Genomic DNA, 19,203 nt, shown 5'->3' on the forward strand with positions numbered 1-19,203 from the left:
CAGCCTTCTGCCTTGTGTGCTAGTTTTCTACTTGCAGGAGGCTTTTTCAAATTTATTTTTACACAGTGGAATGACTGACTTCCTCGGGCAGTACAGCCTTTTCTATCGCGTCGCCCTGCTGCAAGAGTAGAGCCAGCCAGAGTGCTTCAGAACCAAGAGCAACATTCAGATACCTGTGGCTTTTAGACCTTCACTTAGACCATACTGCCTTAAAGATTACTGAGTCTACATTGCGTTACACTTCAAACTACTGTGCAGCTCCTTTATTTCAGAGTATACTTTGTATTTGATTTGTGCTTTGCTGTGTCTGTTTCAGTGCTTTTATGAAAATGTATAACTTTATAAAATCATCTAGATGACCTATACAAAATAATTGCCCTTAAAACTGTACTCTGGCCTACTTTTTCTATTTACAATTAAATATCTTTTCCACAAGTGAAGTGTCAGTTTACTTTTTAAAGAAGAACACGAAGACGTTACAATAGACATTCAGTGGTGTTGATGGCTGCACTTTGTTCGGCTAGCATTGCCCCCTCAGCTACTCATCAGAGGTCTGGTGTTAGAATTATATAGGTGGCTGTCAACCCATGACACAGGTAAGCTTTCAAAGCCTGGGAAAACGTTGGGAGGCAGATATTTAGGATAACATATGTCACTGGCTACAGTGGCTGGAACAAGCTCTAAGATGACCACTTTGTGCATGTCATTTCTGCAAGGAACAAATGAGGTTTTGCTTATACCGTATTTTTCACCCTATAGGACGCACTGGCCCATAGGACACACCTAGTTTTTTTGGGGGGGAAATAAAGAAAAAAAATTTATTCCTCCCCCCCAGCCACGGGGCTGGGGCGGGGGAAGCCCGAGCTTTTAAAAACGCACCTACCGTAGTTTTTAGAGGAGAAAAACAAGGGCAACAGGCTCCCTAGGCTGCGGATAGCTGCCTGAAGCGCGGCCCGCGCTCTGGGCAGCAGGCTGCTATCCGCAGCCTAGGGAGCCCTGCGGGAACTCCCACGGGCTCCCCAGGCTTGCTGATAGCTTCCTGAAGCCTGGAGAGCGAGAGAAGTCGGTGCACACCGACCCCTCTCGCTCTCCAAGCTTCAGCGAAAGCCTGCATTCGCCCCATAGGACGCACACAGATTTCCCCTTCATTTTTGGAGGGGGAAAAGTGTGTCCTATAGGGCGAAAAATACGGTAATTGTGTACTGATGGTACTATACTCTGTTGCAACCATCCCATGTCTCTAGAACAGAGCTTCCCAAGTTTTTCATGTTGGTGACACACTTTTTAGACATGCACCATTTCACGACACAGTAATTCAGTTTTACTAGTAAACTGGAGGTTAAACTAGCCCCTTTCCAGCCCCAGGAGGAGTGTGGGGAGCGTTCACACGACACACCTGCACACTGCAGCCAACACACTTTGTGTGTCGCGACACACAGTTTGGAAACTGTCTTGTTTGTTGGCAAGGTAGGACAAGCAAGGGTAATTATTTTCCCTTGTGGTGGGAACGCTCTCTGATTGCCACCTTTGTAATCAATCAAATAGTATACATTGATTAAGGCAACTATACTTCATTAGAACAACAGAAGGCAGAGAAAGACTCTTGGAAAAAAAAGGGAACTGACTGAACACCCCTCGGGTCCTGCTAGTCTTTGTTAGACCCGTTGGCCTCAAGTGAAAGCAGAGTTTCTGTTATTTAGAATTGACTTAGGGAAGTTACAACGGACACTGCAAAATGTGCAATTAAGTTATTCTAGTGATACAAGTTGTATCAGGTGACAGTGAAAACTGCAAGGTTTTTAGCGGGGGGCAATTAGAATAATATCTATTATTTGATTATTGATGTAAACCCCCAAAATGTATTTTCTATAGTTAAATTTTTACCTCTATCTTCAGTACATTTTATTTTATTTTATTGCTATGGCTAGTGGTTGATGCAAATAAAGATTCTGCTGCTGCTACAAGATGTTGTGATGGGCAAGAGCTTTTAAATGAGAATTAGACAAAAATCTTGGAGGATGGATTGATGATTACTGCCACTTACCAAAACATAGGAAACAGTCTTGCACAAAGTCCATCTCACCTTTGGTCCTCCAGGTGTTGCTGAACTACCACTCCCATCAGCTCCAGCAAGCATGGCCAATGGCCAGGGATGATGGGAGTTGTAGTTCAGCAACATCTAAAGAGCCAAAACTTCTCCATGTCTCATCTAAATATTATCCACACTGCTCTTCAGGATTTCAGACAAGGACACTGTGGTTGCTTCCAGGTGACCTATTTCTTAAGCATTCGTGCTGATTAGTTTGCAAGGAGGTTTTATGATGCATCAAGCAACTGTTGCCCTACACTTTCCAATGCATTTTATTGTCACTACAAAAGAAAAAGGGTGGAAGCAGGCTTGCTGTGCAAGATCAGTAGTATTTGCTTAACCTGAATGTGGTGGCATGAAATGGAATCCTACCTAAAAATAGCAATCTCAAAGCCCCCTGTTGCCTCTGAATCCCAGTTGTTGGTTGGCAACAGTGCAGTAGAACTATTGCCTTCAAGTCCTGTGTTCTGTTTTTATTTTGCTAATATACAATATAAAATAATATGTTGAGGTCTGAAAGCCTCCAACTGAGGCATCAGATCAAGATCTGTATTTTAAAATGAGCTTAAAAAATATATTTGCAAATGTTTGTATCTCTCATGCCAGGCAGAAGACCAGCTGGGTTTGGCATATGTTTATCTTCCTGGACAAGGGCCCCCTGATTTATTGCAGGAGACGAGTACCTCAGGGTTGTAAAAGGAAATTACAGGCTGGGAGCAAAAGGTCACACTGACCATACAAATTACAGAATACAATCAAGCTGCAAAAGCACTCATTGTTTAACAAATAATAATACCATGTGTCTTCCATTAGAGACTTGAGCCAAAGGTTAAAGGGTAAATTGAAGGAGTTGCTTTTAGAAAAAGCAGTTGGCCAGGAAAAGGGGGGTTGCTTTGGAAAGTGTTCTTACTAAGTTTCCTTCTAAAAAGCTATATATGTTAATGTATGAAATATACTGGCTTAAATGTAATTATGCAAAGGATTTAGAAAGTAAGAAATGTTAGATTCTTATGTTAGATTCTTATTTCATAGAATCATAGAATCATATAGTTGGAAGAGACCACAGGGGCCATCGAGCCCAGCCCCCTGCCAAGCAGGAAACACCATCAGAGCACTCCTGACATATGGTTGTCAGGCCTCTGCTTAAAGACCTCCAAAGAAGGAGATCTTTCATTGATGATGCGTGAGAATGTGAACCCAAGATCTCTGACCTCTGTTTAAAATAAAAATTTAAAACCATTAGCCATCTGTTTTGGAGGGCAATAGGGCAAGGAGGGCAAGAGGTGAGCTGGTAATTAAGGTGCCTTGTTGAGGCAAATGTAAGATATATGACTATTTATTTGCCATTTATAGATAGAAGGAAATATAGCTCTTTGTCTCCCATAAAAGGTAATAGGAAATGGGTGTATCTTTTATGATTGGTTCTAGCAAACAGCCAATAGGAATTTCAACCAGGCTGATTGGACAGAGGCAGCCAAAGGAGGAGCAAGGGGGCTGGGCTGAGGGAATATAAGTGCTGGCCATCAGGGCTGGAAGGGCAGAGCTTTGGTAACCATATACCACTGTGTCTCTCATTTATTTGTCTGACAAATAAATTATTATTTTAATTTCTCTATTGCTGCGTTGAATATTTCATTCCAGCTAAGCGTTAACCACAAGCAGGGTGCTACACAACCACATAAAATAAAAACCAGCAGAAAGGTGCACAGCTTCATCTTAGAGGAAATCCTTTGGGAGGTACATAATTCACACAATTCTTATGTAGCCATATGCTTTTGAAGGCGACTAGCATGGGTCTTTCATTGATAGACTTATTTGTATAAGTTACGAACATCCTCCAACATGCTTAAAACGTCTCTCTCTCTCTCTCTCTCTCTCTCTCTCTCTCTCTCTCTCTCTCTGCCAATCCAGACACGTTGCTTGAGCTTCAGTGTAAAGTGCAATTTCCCAAACCTTCATATATCATTTTTGAAGGCTTATTCCCCTTAAGCCCTTCCAGAATCTGACGGTTCATGTTCATCCTCCAGCCATTGTATACTAGATCTTAATTATTCCCACTAAATAAGTTCAATAGAGCTAGCTTTCATAGTCCCCACCTCCCTGTTTGCCTACTATCTTTGAAATTTCAATGAAAACAGAACCTCAGTGTTTCTAAACTTCTATGTAATCCTACCAAGTGGAGGGAAATACCCTTTCCCTCTTCATCCCTATCTGGCAAGTGAGTAAGTAAGTACTTTTTGTCCATTTGTGCTACATAAATAGGTGTAAAATACAAATTTTTGCTTGATTTTTAAGGATGTTTCTCTAAAGAGTGCTAATGTTGTTTGGGAATTTTCCCTACACAGACTATTGTTCTTCTTTTGCAAGTCCCTATTAGTTTCCCATATACAAACAATTTTAAACCCATATCCTCTTTAATTAATATGGTGGTTATGAAAAATCCAAGTAAATGTAAAATCATTACAACCCAGCAAAGCCCAATGAATTACACACAAGACCCAAAGACAGAGGCAACAATGAACAGCAGAATACCTTTATCTCTGTTGATGGCTTTTTCTGAGAAATGAAATGGAGGTTGATTTTTTTTTAAACCAGATCATGTCAAAAAATCAGAAATGGAGGGAGCAGATAAAATTTGCAATACATGTTAAAATTGGCCTACAACCGCCAGTGGGCCATCATTGATGTCAGATGACAGTTGTGACTTTTTTGGTCCTTCAGCTTATTTATTTAAAAGCATTTATAAACCACTTAATGTTTTTAAAAACTCTTAAGCAATGCATGATATAAAACAATATGCAATATTGTATAAAAAAATACAACAGAGAGGCCAGTGAAACAGTTTTTAAAAGCATATAAGATCATATAAAAATTAATAAAAGGAAGTTGTGGAGAATACAGAATTACAAAACAGGGCCTGGTCATATGGAGGGAGGAAAACCTGGGCATAAAGATCTGTCTTTACAAGATGTCAGAAGGAAGGGATGGTTGCTGATAAGGTAAAGGTAAAGGACTCCAGTCAAAGGCGACTATGGGGTTGCTGTACTCATCTTGCTTTCAGGCCAAGGGAGCCGGCGTTTGTCCACAAACAGCTTTCCGGGTCATGTGGCCAGCAGGACTAAACCGCTTCGGGCGCAACGGGACACTGTGACGGAAACCAGAGTGCACGGAAAAGCCATTTATCTTCCCACCGCAGCGGTACCTATTTATCTACTTGCACTGGAGTGCTTTCAAATGGCTAGTTTGGGAGGAGCTGGGACAGAGCAAAGGGAGCTCACTCCGTTGTGGGAATTTGAACCGGCAACCTTCTGATCAGCAAGCCCAAGAGGCTCAGTTGTTTAGACCACAGCGCCACCCTCCAGGAAGCACTGGCCATTTCTCCTGATACATGTGTGTGGCAGCAGGAAGGGCATTCCATGGTACGGTGGCAGAAGTGGAAAATGTCCATTCTGATACAGTGGTACCTCGGGTTACATACACGCTTCAGGTTACAGCCTCTGCTAACCCAGAAATAGTACCTCGGGTTAAGAACTTTGCTTCAGGATGAGAACAGAAATCGCGCAGCAGCGGCACGGCGGCAGTGGGAGGCCCCTTTAGCTAAAGTGGTGCTTCAGGTTAAGAACAGTTTCAGGTTAAGAACGGATCTCCGGAACGAATTAAGTACTTAACCTGAGGTACCACTGTATTCCTATGGGCAGAATACCATAGACAAAATTTCCCCGGCTGATTGCAACATCGCAAGCATTTGACGGTGACTCCAACAGTGTGACTGGTCGGCCACTACCCTTTTTGAAACAAGGCATAAATCGCATCCGGCGTGGTTGCGTTGAAAGGACTAGATCACTGACGGTCTATGCCAGAGGTTTTCAACCTTTTTGTGTTCATGGCTCCCTAGACCAGGAGTCTGCAACCTAGGGCCATCGGCCAAAAGTGGCCCATGGAGGTCATTTGACCGGCCCACAAGCCAACCCCGAACCGAGTTGCCTGCTCACGCGCTGCGCTAAACTGGCGCGGCGCAGGTACTCGCTTCCGTGGCGCTGAAAATCGCGTCTGCGCACTCACAGACGCCGAAAATCACACACACACACACACGATCCGGCCTAGGCAAGATAAACCTTGCCAACCCCTGCCCTAGACCAACCACATTCTTTTTGTGGCACCCCGTGGGGCTCAGGAGCCAAGTTATAGGGAACCAGGCAGAGGGCCTTCTCGGTAGTGGCACCCGCCCTGTGGAACGCCCTCCCAGCAGATGTCAAAGAGAAGAACAACTACCAGACTTTTAGAAGACATCTGAAGGCAGTCCTCTTTAGGGAAGCTTTTAAAGTTTAACAGACTACTGTATTTTAATACTTTGTTGGAAGCTGCCCAGAGTGGCTGGGGAAACCCAGCCAGATGGGCGGGGTATAAATAATAAATTATTATTATTATTATTATTATTACTCCCTGCCTGCAGGGCTGGCAGCCCCTCACTCTTTTTCAAACATCCTCCCTCAGCCTCCTCTCCTCTTCCCTCGCCTAGGGAGTCCTCTGGGCAGCTGCTGCCGCCACCCTGGTCTCTGAGCTGTTCCTGGCTCCCACCCCATAGAGTGGCATCATTTGCCTGCAGAGCTTATAGTCAGGGCTGCTGCAATAAACAGCTGTGCAAGCCTTTGGGAGGCAGAGACACGTGAGGGCATCAGAGGAGGGAGGGAAGGAAAGAGGGACAGAGGCCAGTTGCCCGCAGCACCCTTGACCATCATTCAAGGCACCCTGGGGTGCCATGGCACGCTGCTTGAAAACCACCGGTCTATGCTAACAACAGGAAGCCAATCGATTCACAGGCAGAGCGGAAGCCATTCAAGAGCATATGCTAGCTTCCCAAGGCTTTGAGTGCACAGAGTTTCTTAGCAATTAACCAAAAGTCCATTTCCATTCATGGAGCTGCCTTTGAGCAAACACGCCTCGAATCCGTAGCTTGCGGCCCATTCCACCCAGAGGCAGGGTAACTATAACAAAACTGTTGCTTGCATCATGTAATATTTGCCAGGGGTGTATTCTGAGCCCCCTCATTTCCTCTGTCCCTTTTCTGCTTCTGTTTGTTCATTCCTCCAATGAATTAAAAGCTCTCAGCTCACAGTGAAATGGTTTCAGGACTAGAGATACAAAATAAATGTCACGTCCAGGGTTTATGACGTGAGATCTGAAAACATTTTGGAATAAACGGTGGCTTCCTATTTATTCTTCCAAATTGGAATTGGAATCGCTCTTTTCCACGGTTTTGTTATCTCGCCGTTTATATACAATCTGACAGTTTTTTAAATAGCTTATGTTTTTCTCAATGGCACACTTTCCGGGGGCCTATTTTACCAAACTCTTCAAATGGGGGAATATTAGTGAAACTATGTGCAGTGTATGGCATAGATCATATCTTTGTTACAATTTCAAGAGTCTTCAGGGACCTGTGAAAATGCGGAGAAATGGCTTATTATTATAATTTTTTTAAAAAACATGCTTAAAAGTATAGCGTACAAAGACTACAACAAGAGAAAGTCAAGATATAACTGGATATATAGATCTTTAAGTTATATTATTTGGTTATGTTAAAGATTTTGTCTTGGAAGGAGGTAGAGAGATAGTAATAACAGCTGCCCAGATGGCCATCAGCTATAACTGAAGAAAACAGAAACCAACCCATGTTGGAGGACTGGATTTTAAGGATGAGGGAAGTGGTTCAAGTAGTAAAGCTGACAGAGTAAGATTGATTGAGAAATTGAGTTTGCTTGTAACAAAACAAAACAACATTGAACCATATGCACTGTTAGGAACACTGGTTAGCCATAGAGAAGACTACAGTGGTACCTCAGGTTAAGTACTTAATTCGTTCCGGAGGTCTGTTCTTAACCTGAAACTGCTCTTAACCTGAAGCACCACTTTAGCTAATGGGGCCTCCTGCTGCTGCCGCGCCGCCAGAGCACGATTTCTGTTCTCATCCTGAAGCAAAGTTCTTAACCCGAGGTACTATTTCTGGGTTAGCAGAGTCTGTAACCTGAAGCGTATGTAACCTGAGGTACCACTGTACTGAAACAATATTTGCATAGTAGCATAGTAGCATTCTGCAGATGTATATGTATTTACCCCATATATAATGATGATGATACAAGTTACTAAACTCTCAAATAAAACAAACCAACAAACAAATAAATAAATAAATAAATAGAGACATACCAGAATTTGTCATGGCTGCCTGACCAGCTCCAACTTTTGCAGAATCTGACTGTGTTCTCACATCATGAGAAACTGGGATTCCTGACATTATAAATGAGCCATCTGCTGGTGCAAACAATAGCTTCTTCTTTCTTTGTGCGAGTGAGAAGATCTTTCTAGAAAGGGTTAGGTTGTTATGACACCTGAGCCAGGATCCTGGTTTGTTGCTCCCAAACCAGCCAGGATCATGCCAGGACAGACTGAGGGAGATCTGCCTTCAAGGTTGGTCCACAAACTGTGGCTTATGCAGGTCGCAGCAGGTAGGTTGTGGAGCAGAATAAGCTACTGTGAACTTGTGCCACCATTGTGAAAACAACTGCTCTGGTTGTTTACTACCAGGCCAAACCTAAGGTTCTATTCTTGATTTATGAAGCAATAATAATAATAATAATAATAATTTTTATTTATACCCCGCCCTCCCCGGCCAGAGCCGGGCTCAGGCCAGAAAAATTACAGTAAAAACATAATAGGGGGGAAAAAACCAATTTAAAATGCAGGTTAAAATGCAGCCTCATTTTAAGAGTAGCCCATAGATCAAAACCATAAGGGGAAGGAAACATAAGGGTCAAACTGAGTCCAAACCAAAGGCCAGGCGGAACAGCTCTGTCTTGCAGGCCCTGCCGAAAGATGTCAAGTCCCACAGGGCTCTAGTCTCTTGTGACAGAGCGTTCCACCAAGTCGGGGCCAGTACTGAAAAGGCCCTGGCCCTAACCACCTTGTGACTTGGAACCTCCAAAATGTTGTCATTTGTGGACCTTAAGGTCCTCCGTGGGGCAAACCAGGAGAGGCGGTCCCGTAGGTACGTGGGTCCTAGGCCGCATAGGGATTTAAAGGTCAAAACCAGCACCTTAAACCTGACCCTGTACTCCACCAGGAGCCAAGGCAGTTAGAAAAGCACTGGATGAATGTGATCCTGCAGCAAGGACCCTGTGAGGAGCCTCGCTGCGGCATTCTGCACCCGCTGGAGTTTCTGGGTCAGCTTCAAGGGCAGCCCCGCATAGAGCGAGTTACAATAATTAAGCCTGGAGGTGACCGTCACATGGATCACTGTGGCCAGATATGGGCGAGAAAGGTGGGGAACCTTTGGTCCTCTGGAAGTTGCTGGACACCAGTTTCTATCAGTCTCTCAATCAGCATGGCCAGTGCTTGGGGATGATGGGAATCGTAGTCCCACAACATGTGGAATGACACAGACTCCCATTGCTGCCCTAAACAATTTGGGATTATTGGGAAACACCTGGGTTATCTGAATGTCTCCCATCTCCCGTACGGACTTGCCCTGTTCCCAATGCTATTTAGCTTCTATGTCAGGAATGGGAAAACCGAGGGCCACATTCTCTTTTAAGTAACCTCCTGGAGGCCACATCCTGGTGGTTGGGGCCAGGTGCAAAAATGAGCTGAGCAACAAGCGAGAACTTCACCTTTCTACTGTAGGCAAGTTTCTGTTTCCAAGCTCAACAAACATTGTAAGTTAATAAATGAAAGCAAATAAGTAAAACCAGGACTTTTTTTGAGACGGAACTTGCCAGAACTCAGTTCCGGCACTTTTCCAGTGGTTCCCATTGCCATTCTAAGAGAACAAGGGAGGCGTTCATTGTGAGTTCCAGCACCTCTTTTTCTAGAAAAATAGCACAGAGTAAAACCAAAAGAAAAGAAAAAAGCTAAATGGAAAATAAAACACACATCACAATGTATCTCCTTGTACTTTTATCCTCACTCTTTGGTTCTTGGTGTCTTCCTTATCAATACTTCCGTCTTCTCTGTATCAAAGTATCACAGCTATATGATATGGCCTATCAGCTGTGCTTCTTCAAGTATCTAAAGAAAACAGAAGCATACCTCTCAACTGCTCTGATTAAATCAGGACATCCTGTTTTTGGGCGCCGTAATTTCACATGGGTCATGTGACTCACACGGGAGTGTGTCCCTGAAGATGTGCGTCCTGGTTTTTCGCTGTTGGAGGGTATGCAGAAAGTATAAATAATAAGGGGAGTTGCGATACAAAGAGCTTTATTGCCTGGAAATCTCCCTTTTAACTCACTCTTGATATACTGCCCCCCCCCAAGGGTATTAGGTTTAGAACAGCCTTTCCTAAGCTAGGTCCCTCCAGAAGCTGCTGTCTTCCACTTATTTCAGCTCCAGGTAAGTGAGTGTGTGCAGAAACTAGCTTATTGCAGAAATAATAATAATAATAATTTATTATTTATACCCCACCCATCTGTCTGGGTTTCCCCAGCCACTCTGGGCAGCTCCCAACAGATTATTAAAAACACGATAAAACATCAAACATTAAAAACTTCCCTAAACCGGGTTGCCTTCAGATGTCTTCTCAAAGTCAGATAGTTGTTTATTTCCTTGACATCTGATGGGAGGGCGTTCCACAGGGCGGGAGCCACCACTGAGAAGGCCCTCTGCCTGGTTCCCTGTAGCTTCACTTCTTGCAGGGAGGGAACTGCCAGTGTCTGGGCTGAACAATGAGGGTGGAGATGCTCCTTCAGGTATACTGGGACGAGGCCGCTTAGGGCTTTCAAGGTCAGCACCAACACTTTGAATTGTGCTTGGAAACGTACTGGGAGCCAAAAAAAGCCTTATTACCCACACTCCTTAAACCCACTTGCAAGGAGGACAGAAGGACCATATCACTGTCATATAGCAGGAAAGAGGTTGGAATACTATTTGATAATTTCCTACCTGAGGTTTGGGTATGAAGCCTTATAATAAGACAAAGCAATCTGCCACCAATACGTGTGCATTGTGGGAAATCTCTCTTAAACAAAAATGTGCTGTGATGCCCATGTGCCACTCATATTAATGATGCAAACTTTTCCAGAGAATGCCCCCATTACTTCATAATTCATTGCAGTCGTGCAAGAAGGTACGAAGGCAGAAGTGATCTGCTTTACAAAGAAAATCTAGGCAAAAAGCTCCATCAGCAAAATATAGTGAGAAAGTTTGAGGACTTCCACTCTCCTCCAAAAAAACAAATGTGAGCTTTAGAGAAGTGATTTTTCTCTGGATTCACAGAATTATGGAGTTGAAAGGGACCTGGAGGATCATCTAGTCCAACCCCCCATATGCAGCTGTCCCAAAGCAGAGATCGAACCGGCAACCTTGGTTTTATAAGCACCATGCTCTAACCAACTGAGATATACAGCAATGGAATATAAGGGGAGAAACGGTTACATTTCACCTTTACATCTTTTGTAGTCTCCTTCTCCCAGCTGATACTATTGACATTAAAAAAAACCTCCTGCTGGTTAAATGCAAATACCATTTAAGATCATATCTTGCCCTGTAACTGACAATGACAAAGCTGATATTAAGCTAGTCTACTACGCCAGTCACCAATTTGCACAGCAGGAGAAGAGACATTTGGAAGAATTTGGTGCTGTGGTTTAAACCACAGAGCCTAGGGCTTGCCGATCAGAAGGTTGGTGGTTCGAATCCCTGCAACGGGGTGAGCTCCTGTTGCTCGGTCCCTTTCCTGCCCACCTAGCATTCCGAAAGCATGTCAAAGTGCAAGTAGATAAATAGGTACCGCTCCGGCGGGAAGGTAAACGGTGTTTCCATGCACTGCTCTGGTTCGCCAGAAGCAGCTTAGTCATGCTGGCCACATGACCCGGAAGCTGTCTGCAGACAAACGCCGGCTCCCTCGGTCAGTAAAGCGAGATGAGCGCCGCAACCCCAGAGTCGTCCGCGACTGGACTTAACGGTCAGGGGTCCCTTTACCCTTTACATACAACATTCTTAACCCATTTTACATATTATAGGAAACCAAGAGAAGAGTTACAACCAAACACATTAGATTTTTACAGTTAAGTGCTTAATTCATTCTGGAGGTCCGTTCTTAACCTGAAACTGTTCTTAACCTGAAGCACCACTTTAGCTAATGGGGCTTCCTGCTGCTGCTGCGCCACTGGAACACGATTTCTGTTCTCATCCTGAAGCAAAGTTCTTAACCCGAGGTACTATTTCTGGGTTAGCGGAGTCTGTAACCTGAAGCGTATGTAACCTGAGGTACCACCAGTGGCGTAGCGTGGGTTGTCAGCACCCGGGGCAAGGCAAGTAATTTGCGCCCCCTAACCCGTGGATTTGCGCCCCCTAACCCATGGATTTGCCCTAACCCCAGATGTTGCGCCCGGTGCGGCTGGCCCCCCCTGCACCCCCCACGCTACGCCACTGGGTACCACTGTATATATATTTACAGAGAGAGAGAGAGACAGACAGACAGAGACAGACAGACAGACAGAGAGAGAGACAGAGAGCTTACTGTTATAAAAAGTTTTGAGTCTGCGTGCAACCTTACAAGTTGTTTTGTCTTTTGTAAACTGAAAGCATGATAGTCCTTTCAGGGAGCAGCTGTTGGGAAAAGAACAAAGTGTCTTATAGCAACTAGCGTTACTGAGACTGGATTACTGCAATGCACTTTCTGTGGGCTGCTCTTGATCCTGCTCTAGTGCTCCAACTTGTGCAGAATGCAACAGCTAGACTTCTGATGGGGGCACATAGCTGCCAACATGCAACACCATTGTTAAAGCATCTGCACAGGTTGCTTATCCACTACTGAGCCAGGTTCCACATCCTTGTATTAATTTACAAATCCCTGAATAACTTGAGTCCAGAATGTCTTAGGGATAGCCTGAACCTTTCAATGTCAGCTCAGCCACTGAGATTATCTGTAGGAGTGTTGCTGGTTGTCCCCTGAGTTGGGGAGGCTCATTTGACATGGACACAAAACAGGGCCTGCGAATGCTTTGCCAGTAGGGATTCAGCAGGTGCCTTCTATCAGAATCTTAACTTTCAAATGTTTGCTGCAAACATATTTTTGCTGCTAGCCTTATGCAGACAGGAGGAACATTTTCTGTTAATAGTCAGCTGGTGATCTGCTTTTGTAGTCTGCTGCTAAAACAATTGAGCTCATATTTGTGGGGTAACCAATCTCATATAACCAACATGCTTAAGTCTAATTTATGCACAAAGGGGTTAAGACCATAGAGTGAGCTGTCCTGCCAGGTAAGTTCACTTCCCCTCACCTTGGGAGGAACTAGGTAATCAAGTCTTTGTTCCCTCCCCAGGTTACCAGATGAACTCAACCTGTGAAGAGGCTAAACCAGTTGTTCTGCTTAGCCACTTGGCTCTCACAAGCCATTATTGAGTTCCCATAACAGTAATTTAGGAACTTTAACCACTTTGGAACTAAACCAAATTTTACTGCACGTGCAACCTTTCTGATTGATGTATAGAAAAGCACATGAACTGGACCTTTGGGGAGTTTGTAAGTAAACAATTTTTAACCTACAGATTGTGTGGTCTTTTCCTATGCTGGGAGAAGAGGGGGCTATTTTTGGAACCCACTTGGAAAGACATATGTTTAGAATCTAATAACCTATATTTTCACACTTTGCTGCATGTTTCGTGATGTTAAATCACGGTCGGGGTTTGCTCACCTGGAGTACTTGCCCCCAACCAGGATTTGGCATCTTTTCTACTTATTTTTCCTTGAACTATCAGCATTACTATATTGCTAACACTACTTTGAAGTCATCCCCTTTTCTGTCACCCTCGCTCCAGCAGACACCCAGCTTTTACTCTACCAGCCCAGCTTTTTTTGTTGTTGTTTAGTCGTTTAGTCGTGTCCAACTCTTCGTGACCCCATGGACCAGAGCATGCCAGGCACTGCTGTCTTCCACTGCCTCCCGCAGTTTGGTCAAACTCATGCTAGTAGCTTCGAGAACACTGCCCAACCATCTCGTCCTCTGTCGTCCCCTTCTCCTTGTGCCCTCCATCTTTCCCGACGTCAGGGTCTTTTCCAAGGAATCTTCTCTTCTCATGAGGTGGCCAACGTATTGGAGTCTCAGCTTCAGGATCTGTCCTTCCAGTGAGCACTCAGGGCTGATTTCCTTCAGAATGGATAGGTTTGATCTTCTTGCAGTCCATGGGACTCTCAAGAGTCTCCTCCAGCACCATAATTCAAAAGCATCAATTCTATTTGCTAGGCGATGATGGGCCCAGTGGCCATGATCTTAGTTTTTTTGATGTTGCGCTTCAGACCATATTTTGCGCTCTCCTCTTTCACCCTCATTAAAAGGTTCTTTAATTCCTCCTCACTTTCTGCCATCAAGGTTGTGTCATCTGCATATCTGAGGTTGTTGATATTTCTTCCGGCAATCTTAATTCCGGCTAGGGATTCATCCAGCCCAGCCTTTCGCATGAGGAATTCTGCATATAAGTTAAATAAGCAGGGAGACAATATACAGCCTTGTCGTACTCCTTTCCCAATTTTGAACCAACCAGTTGTTCCATATCCAGTTCTAACTGTAGCTACTTGTCCTACATAGAGATTTCTCAGGAGACAGATGAGGTGATCAGGTACTCCCATTTCTTTAAGAACTTGCCATAGTTTGCTGTGGTCGACACAGTCAAAGGCTTTTGCATAGTCAATGAACCAGCCCAGCTAGATGATGCAATTCAGCTGGGGCTGGAGTGGCAGTTGTTGCTGGGAGCTGCTGAGTCATGGCTTCAGTCCTGCAAGAAGGGAAGAAACCTCAGGAGTCCCACTGAGAAGCTGGCAACAGTTCGCAGCTGGTTCCTCTTCCAAAGTTCCTGGAGTCTTTCCAGAACTGGTGGCAGCGAAGACGTGACAGCCATCTTCCTTTTGTCACACTCCACTCATGACATCACCACCAAAGTGGCAAAGTTCTGTGCATCAGGGTCTACTACTAGGAACTGGATGACTAAAGCTTCTTACCAACCACACTTAACAACCAATAATTCAGTCTAGTGCTGTGGTTCCCAAAGTAGGGCACACGCCCCACAGGGGGCCAATTTGATTTTTTTTTAAAGGAATATTTATTAAATTTTCCAATTTTTTAAACAAACAAACAAACAAACAAACAAACAAAACAAACAGAAACATTAAACACAGGCATAAAATTCATAAACCATACTTTTAAATAACAAATTTCTCAGACCTCCTCATACTTCTCCTTCTTGTATCCCAATTAAGATTATTTGTTCAGCAAATCCTTCATTTAAAGCATTACAGCTTATAACATTACCTTATTTTTCAAACCCTTTCTTTTCCCCATCTATGTTCTTATATATTATTGCAGCTAGAAACCTCTCAATTTCAATCCAACACCATCTAACTTTCTTAAATTTTACAATGTTTCTGTAAATAGTCCTTAAATTTTTTCCAATCTTCTTCAGCCGACTCTTCTCCCTGGTCACGGATTCTGCTCGTCATTTCTGCCAATCCCATACAATCGATCATTTTCATCTGCCATTCTTCCAGAGTGGGTAGATCTTGCGTCTTCCAATACTTTGCGATGAGTATCCTTGCTGCTGTTGTAGCATACATAAAAAAAGTTCTGTCCTTCTTTGGCACCACTTGGCCGACCATGCCCAAGAGAAAGGCCTCTGGTTTCTTCAAGAAGGTATATTTAAATGCCTTTTTCAATTCATTATATATCATTTCCCAGAAAGCCTTAATCTTTGGGCACGTCCACCAAAGGTGAAAGAATGTACCTTCAGTCTCTTTACATTTCCAACATTTATTATCGGGCAAATGATAGATTTTTGCAAGCTTGACTGGGGTCATGTACCACCTGTATATCATTTTCATAATATTCTCTCTTAAGGCATTGCATGCCGTGAATTTAATCCCGGTGGTCCACAACTGTTCCCAGTCAGCAAACATAATATTATGTCCAACGTCTTGTGCCCATTTAATCATTACAGATTTAACAGGGGGGGGGCAATTTGATTTTTAAGGGGGGGCAATTTGAGAATGAGTTATTCAGAGTGAATGGCCTTTTAGGCTTCCTTCAATTTTTAAATAACAAGTATTAAATGTCACTGAGGTGTGTGTGTGTGTGTGTGTGTCAGGATTTTAGAGATGCTAAAGTGGGGCACGGCCACAAAAAGGTTGGGAACCACTGGTCTAGTGTGATCATCACACAACACATGTAAAAATCCTAGCTCTTTGCCATGCTTTTTATCCCAAATAGCCTTTTGATGACCTGTACACTGTAAAATAGGGACACGGGTGGTGCTGTGGGTTAAACCACAGAGCCTAGGACTTGCCAATCAGAAGGTTGGCGGTTCGAATCCCCACGACGGGGTGAGCTCCCGTTGCTCGGTCCCTGCTCCTGCCAACCTAGCAGTTCGAAAGCATGTCAAGTGCAAGTAGATAAACAGGTACCGCTCCGGCGGGAAGGTAAATGGCGTTTCCATGCGCTGCTCTGGTTCACCAGAAGCGGCTTAGTCACGCCGGCTCCCTTGGCCAATAAAGCGAGATGAGCACCGCAACTCCAGAGTCAGTCATGACTGGACCTAATGGTCAGGGGTCCCTTTACCTTACACTGTAAAATGTCTATTATTATTATTATTATTATTATTATTTCTTCTTCTTGTTGTTGTTTGTTTGTTTATACTCCTAAGGGAAGCAACTCTTTGACAGCAGACTGAGCAGGTACACAGGTCATTTGGTCTCTTGTGAGATGGATTGTATTTAAATGATAGTAATAATTCATACATTTATATTTCTACATATATATTAGAATATACAGTGGTACCTCGGGTTACATACACTTCAGGTTACAGGCGCTTCAGGTTACAGACTCCACTAACCCAGAAATAGTGCTTCAGATTAAGAACGTTGCTTCAGGATGAGAACAGAAATTGTGCTCCAGCGGCGCGGCGGCAGCAGGAGGCCCCATTAGCTAAAGTGGTGCTTCAGGTTAAGAACAGTTTCAGGTTAAGAACGGACCTCCGGAACGAATTAAGTACTTAACCCGAGGTACCACTGTACTAATAATTGTTTAAAATTATTTATACCTAGCCCATCTGGCTGGGTTCCCGTGTGTGTGTGTGTGTGTGTGTGTGTTATATAAGTAGCCACCCTGAAGTTAATTCAGTCTCATCAATCTCAGTCTAGAGACCAGGGAGCAGAGACCAATGACTGTAACTCTATAACACTTTCCAGTGTTTTTGTGGAAATATAAAGGGTGTGATAGCCCTTTTCACTTTGTTTTGTTAAATTTCAGCAGAAGTATCCAGTAGAAGCTACCGGTCTGGTCTGTGTTCCTTAGAAGAGGAGCAGCATAATTATATAATACATAGGAAGCTAAAATAAAAAATAAAAATGAAAAGGGGAAGGGATACCCAGTGATTCAGCTCATGTTTTCAGAAAATGTATAGGGAAGTTCTAAACATTTAACATTTTATTATGTTTTTACATATGTTGTAAGCTGCCCAGAGTGTCTGCGGCAAGTCAGTCAGATAGGTGGGGTATAATAATAATAATAATAATAATAATAATAATAATAATAATATCCTATTTTCAGTGCAGAAATGCTGGAGGGTAAATTAGGAGGTGGGGCTTAGGTCGCTTAGGGCTTTGAACTGCTTGAATTGCAAAACTATTTTGATCCATCACCCTAGTGGGAAAGAAGCAGAACAAAAAAGAGAAAAAGTCAAAACTTCTAGAAACACTGGCTTAGCTTTATTTCATGTTTATCTCAGAGACAACATAACATAGAGACAACACTCAACACATAGGATATATTCCGGAGGGACCTCCTGGGGTAAATTGTATATGATGTTTATTATTTTCTGCATTTTATATCATAACTTTTTTTCTACATGGTTGCACCATGGTTGGACCCCAGTATTATTATTTACTGTGTACAACATTAAGAACACATTTTATGGAGCATAATAATAAAAACATAATAAAATGCATAATAATGAAATGATCATAATAACAGTCCCTACCCCAGCATTAACAGAACATAGAAGATCATTTAACGACCAAAGGAATGTTTTTGCCTAGAACTTAAGGATATGTAATGATGGCACCAGGTGAGCCTCTTTGGGGAGAGCATTCCACAGATGGGGAGCCACCACAGAAAAGGCCTGTTCTTGTGTTGCCACCTTCCAAATCTCTGAGTGAGCAGGGACATAGAAGAGGCCCTCAGATGACAACTGCAGGGTCCTGGTGGGTTTCTGTGAGGAGAGGCGGTCCTTAAGGTATTGAGCTGTAGGAGGGCCAGAGTACCCTTAGCCATTTTCAAGTGATCCAGGGAGGGAAAAGGGTAATTCTTCACAGAACTCTAGCCCAATGGTTGCCATCAATTTGATTTGAACTGATTTTATAATGAATTGATTTTAGAATGCTGTATTATTTTACTGTTGTTAGTTGCTTTGAGCCCGGCTTCGGCTGGGGAGGGCGGGATATAAATAAATTATTATTATTATTATTATTATTATTATTATTATTATTATTATTACTGATTTATGGTAAAAAAGGTAAAGGTAAAGGACCCCTGGCCAGTTAAGTCCAGTCAAAGGCAACTATTGGGTGTGGCGCTCATCTCGCTTTCAGGCCGAGGGAGCTGGTGTTTGTCCATAGACAGCTTTCTGGGGCATGTGGCCAGCAAGACTAAAATGCTTCTGGTGCAACAAGACACCGAGATGGAAAGCAGAGTGCATGGAATCGCCATTTACCTTCCCGCCGCAGCAGTACCTATTTATCTACTTGCACTGGCATGCTTTCAAACTGCTAGGTTGGCAGGAGCTGGGACAGAGCAACAGGAGCTCACTCCATCGCGGGGATTCGAACCGCTGACCTTCTGATCGGCAAGCCCAAGAGGCTCGGTTGTTTAGACCACAGTGCTGCCTGCGTCCTGATCTATTGTATGTTATTTTGGCTTGACCTCTGCAATGAGCTTTGGTTGAATTCAAAACAACAGAGTACTGTATTGCGTCTGAGGAATTTCCCCAGTGAAGAACTCACACAGTTCCAAATATTTAGCTTGGTGCAGCTTAAATCTCTCTCTCTCTCTCTCTCTCTCTCTCTCTCTCTCTCT

The 19,203-nt window shown here is 43.5% G+C and overlaps 1 protein-coding gene across 1 annotated transcript in view; it reads right to left on the bottom strand.

The window, feature by feature from the left end:
* Positions 1-12,348: 12,348 nt before the first annotated feature.
* Positions 12,349-19,203, bottom strand: part of SLC27A2 (solute carrier family 27 member 2) — a 69,174-nt gene continuing 62,319 nt past the window's right edge. The window contains exon 11 of the transcript XR_008327526.1: positions 12,349-12,511. The gene's annotated coding sequence lies outside the window, so the exon portion shown is untranslated. The remainder of the gene's footprint in view (positions 12,512-19,203) is intronic.

Source organism: Podarcis raffonei, chromosome 14 (assembly GCF_027172205.1).
Source record: "Podarcis raffonei isolate rPodRaf1 chromosome 14, rPodRaf1.pri, whole genome shotgun sequence".
NCBI classification, from domain to species: domain Eukaryota; kingdom Metazoa; phylum Chordata; class Lepidosauria; order Squamata; family Lacertidae; genus Podarcis; species Podarcis raffonei.